The 4,519-nt window shown below is 36.3% G+C and overlaps 1 long non-coding RNA gene across 3 annotated transcripts; it reads left to right on the forward strand.

Moving 5' to 3' along the window:
* Positions 1 to 664: 664 nt before the first annotated feature.
* LOC110867739 lies at positions 665 to 4,289 on the forward strand. 3 transcript variants are annotated; one of them, XR_002551826.2, is made up of 6 exons: positions 672 to 1,048; positions 1,176 to 1,307; positions 1,527 to 1,698; positions 2,120 to 2,253; positions 2,333 to 2,473; positions 2,982 to 4,289. It is a non-coding gene; the product is annotated as an uncharacterized LOC110867739 (long non-coding RNA). The 3 variants fall into 3 exon arrangements; XR_002551827.2 differs by having other exon boundaries at positions 665 to 1,048; positions 1,527 to 2,253; positions 2,324 to 2,473; XR_002551825.2 differs by having other exon boundaries at positions 666 to 1,048; positions 1,527 to 2,253.
* Positions 4,290 to 4,519: the final 230 nt, after the last annotated feature.

Consider the following 4,519-nt stretch of genomic DNA (forward strand, 5'->3'; position numbering starts at 1 on the left):
CGCGGTTTAGGCCTTATTAGGTCTTCATATTAATTCATAGTACACAAAATATAATTGTTAAAATAGAATAAAGTGCTCTCTGAAATATTGTCCATAATACAAGCTTGAAACAATCTGTCAGAATAAACCAATCTGTCAAAATATGTAAAAAGTTTGAAACAAGTTGTCTAATGTCCAAAACAACCTGATGTGAAAAAATCAAGTTAAATCAAACTAGATAAAAAAATGTTTTAAAAAAAGTGTGGTGCCTAAAACAAAGTTTCCTGTTTAAACATGACAAAAAAAAAAGAAAATATATAAATATAGACAAATAATTAAATATATACGATATGAATTATATATATATATATATATATATATATATATATATATATATATATATATATATATATATATATCTATACTATATTAATAAGCATATCCAAAGGACTTCTTAAGGTCATTTAAATTTCCTTAAAACACCCCTAAAGCATAATGTACAAGTCTTTTAAACACAACAAACACATTTATAACCTCACTTTCCAATAATACCCTTAGTAACTCAAACAAAAACACACAACACAGATCATCCTACCGTCCATCACTTCACATGGATCATGATCCTACCGTCCATTACTCCACACGGATCATGATCCCCACATGCCCCTTTTGAAAGCTGTCATACAGTCCCTACTTTTGTACAGCTTTTTCAAACGAGAGAGAAGAGAGAAACCATCCTTTCCTTCCTTGCAAAGCTGCCAGGTCACAGATTTCAATGAATCTATTTGGCTCCATGCTTTGAATTTTGAAATTCAGATTCCACTCTCAATTCTCTCACAATTTTTACATCTTGCTAGAGTCGTAGAGAAGTTGTGTCTTCCGGCTACTAGCGGCGGCGATGGCGACTAAACCCACTAATAGAGGTACCGGATCTAACGGATTTGGTGGTGATGGCGGCTAGGGTTTCGCCGCAAGCGGTGAAGAAAGCCGCTTCGTGGTTGTTCAAACCCGACCTAAAAAGGACCACCGTTCCAGCTTTCTTCCACATCAATATTTAGGGAACGTGAAGGTAACCTTTAAACCCTAAAATGTCTAGATGTTACCAGAGATCTGGCTCAATTCCATTTCGTTGTTCTTTTTTGAATTCCTACACATATCCCCAAACACCTATTACCTGCTTTTCTTTTCATTTGCAGAGGGAAGAACTGAGAAAAAAAGAGTGTGTGTGAGAGAGAGGGGGGAGGAGGAGAGACGAGAGAGAAGATAGAGGTGGCACATGGAACTAAGGTTCCGGCGACGACAAGATACGACGAGGTTGAACAATGGCGGTAATAACTTAAGGTCTTCAGATCTGGAATTATAGGGTTTTGGCTTTCATGTTTTTCATTGGGGGGTTTTTGTTCTTCAATTGAGGTTTCTGTCTTTTTCTTTGGGAAGAATTTGCAGAGATATTCATTATTTGTAATTTTCAATAAATATTATATACATCTTATTTGGGTTTTTCTTTTGTTCGGTGAAAAAAATAATCTTTTGTTTGGGTTTTGCAGAAAAAGGTAACATTTTTAGGGTACGATAGTGCATTGGGAAGGGTTTCTTGAAGACGGCGTTATGTTTCTTGAAGATATCGTTATTTGGTTTGTTGCATTTCAGGTTGTGTTTTACCTTTAATGCATCCAATATACACATGGCAAGAAAAATCAAGAACAGTTGAAGTTAGTTGTAAGTTGTAACTTCGAATTCCCATGTTCATATACCAGAAATGACAATTTTAACCATCTATTTATGAATGGGTCGGTCAATTTCGGGTTGTGTTTTACCTTTAATGCATCAAATTTAATAATTTTAAACCATGCCTTGATACAACCTCCTAAACCATGTTATCCAAAGTTCTGGATTGTCATTGTGATATTAGTGGTTTTATTCACATGTAAACTACCGGATCTGATTAAGCTTAATGGCATTAATATTATCTTAATCTTTAACAAAAGTTATGATGTTTGCTTCTGGTTTCTATGGTGTGAAGAAAAAAAGAAGAGTAAAACTGAAAAACACTTGAATTGGCAGTTGGTCAATGAGACTAAACCTGTATGAGTAGCTTAAAATACTTTAAATAATAATCGTACTCACTTATTTGTTTCAGAGTTTGTTAATTAGATGATTAAAATACCGACGAGGAATCCAAAGGAAGTTGAAAAAGATCAATACAATGAATTCTACAAGAAGGCATTCAACGAGTTTCATGATCCTCTTGCATACGTTCACCTCACCACTAAGGTATTTACCATTTTAGTTTGTTTTCAACAAACTGCATATTGCATACTAGCTTGTGTTTTATTGCTTATAGTTTGTGCAGGGTAAAGTGGGATTTAGAAGTGTAATCTACATCCCTTGAATGGTACCAATGAACAATGAGGATGTAGTAAATCCTAAGACAGAGAATATACATTTGTACGTGAAACATGTATTCAATTCAGATGATTTTGATGGCGAACTGGTAAATTCTCTCATTTATTTTACGTTCAAAATTTTCTTTAAGTCATAATAATTAAAAAAGTTGCCTCAAAAGTCAAATTAAGAATGTCTATGAAACGCTAATTGATCTGATGATGCCAGTCAATTTGACATTAAATGAAAAGACGTTTTTTAGAAAAATATCTATGGAATTTATTAGAAAAATATCTATGGAATTAGAATTTTGTAATATAAATGAAGTTTGCTATGTTTTAGAAGAATATCTTTGTGATATAAATGAAGTTTGCTATAGTTGATTAGTACAATTTGTCGTGTTTTATAAGTCATTCTAACGTCCAATTTTGACTCAAAAAAATAATACAAAACTCCTTGATAATAATTCTCGTATTTATCTTTTATATAAAACAAATTGTTTCTATCATAAAATCAACAATTTTTTTTTGAACGGTATCATAAAATCAACAATTCATATTGGCTTCTAGATGTGAAAACGATATTCAAAATTATCTGCTCTTTGTTTACTCCTGCAGGCTAGTGTGGGATTGTTGGCTGGGGTATTTTGGGAAATTTGGTAGCCTGGTTCAAAAATGTTATGGGCTGGGTGCGGATGTTCCTAAGATGACACTGAAGGGTGGGGCCCAGTGGCCCACAAAGAATTCCTGAACACTGGTTATTTATTGCAGACGGAAGCCCATCTCTGGTCCACTGTGCTGTTTATGCTGGGGCAGGGTGGTTCCCACTGTTTAATTGGCTCCGGGGTTTGTTTAAGAGTATTGGACCGGGTTTGTGGGATGGCTGTCAACTAGAATGAGTATGGCAGTTGTTTTTTTAGCTTCGTGTTTGTTGGTTTGCCCATGGATTCCCCGTGATTGGATTCCGGTTATGCCATCCCAAATTTGGCCCCCGTTGTCTGGTGTGAATATTACTGTTTTATTGCTGCTGGGACAGGTTTAAAGCTGGTGTTCAGGTGCGGGAACTGGTACAGTTGGGTGTGTGGTGAGTTTCGAAGCTTGGCTTTATGCCTATCTATGAAGTCCCACACTAAACAATTTTGGCCTGCTGTGTTATGGGCCAAAACCGTGGCCCAAATGCCTGTCCAAGGCCCTGGTTTAGCGCTGGGTAGAAAGGCCCAAAGTATGGTTTTACAGCTGCAATGGAAGGCCCAATTCTGGGTTTTAAAGCTGCTAAGTAAGGCCCAATATGGTATTTTTTGGTGTTTCGTGAAGGCCCAGCTTTGGGTGTTGTGGATTATAATTGGGCTCAGAAGCAGACATGTTGTGATGACATTTAAGACCTGTTACATGGACCTTTTGGCTGCCACATTGGACTCAAGCGTCGGGCTTTATAGCTGTTTTTTGGGCCTCGGGTTTATGGGTTTTTTGAAGGCCCAGATTGGGTTGGATATATGTTGGTGTAGCGGTTTGGATAGGCTCGCTGGAGGTTCTCTTTGGGCCGTTGGGAGCCCCTGTTTGGCCCGGGTTATTCACTGTTGGCACTGGTTAGCTACAAACCATGGTGCAATGTGGAAAAACGGTTATCCGCAAGCTGAAAGCCGGGAGATATGGATATATAAAATGGAGTTTGGATCTTTATAGATGCAACTATATCTTATACTATTGTGGTATTCCTCGATGTAGTTCCCCTTGTTTTGATAGGCACTTTTGTAAAGGTTTTTACCAACTTAGGTTAAGTTGCATTGTTAGCGTCATTTTTTGTTACGCTAGGTTTTTTTGTATGCCTATACTGAGGTTGGATGATTTCTTATTTTTGGTCCCCGAAGTATGTTTTAGGGATGATATGGGGTATCCCCTCTGACTCTAATTTTTTCATTGGTTTTATGTTATGTTTGCTGGGCTTTGCCCTTTATCCAAAAAAAAAAAAAAAGTCAAAAAATAAGACACAAACCCAATTCATTTTGCAACAAAAGCCATCTTTACATCAAAGTAGTTTTATGCATCATGTGATTTAGGATTATGTACATTGAACATGAGAAATAGATTATTAAAAGAAATATATGAATGAATTGGTGGGTTATTTTAAGAGAGGTTCACTGTTGTCTCACTTAAAT

Source organism: Helianthus annuus, chromosome 7 (assembly GCF_002127325.2).
Source record: "Helianthus annuus cultivar XRQ/B chromosome 7, HanXRQr2.0-SUNRISE, whole genome shotgun sequence".
NCBI lineage: Eukaryota > Viridiplantae > Streptophyta > Magnoliopsida > Asterales > Asteraceae > Helianthus > Helianthus annuus.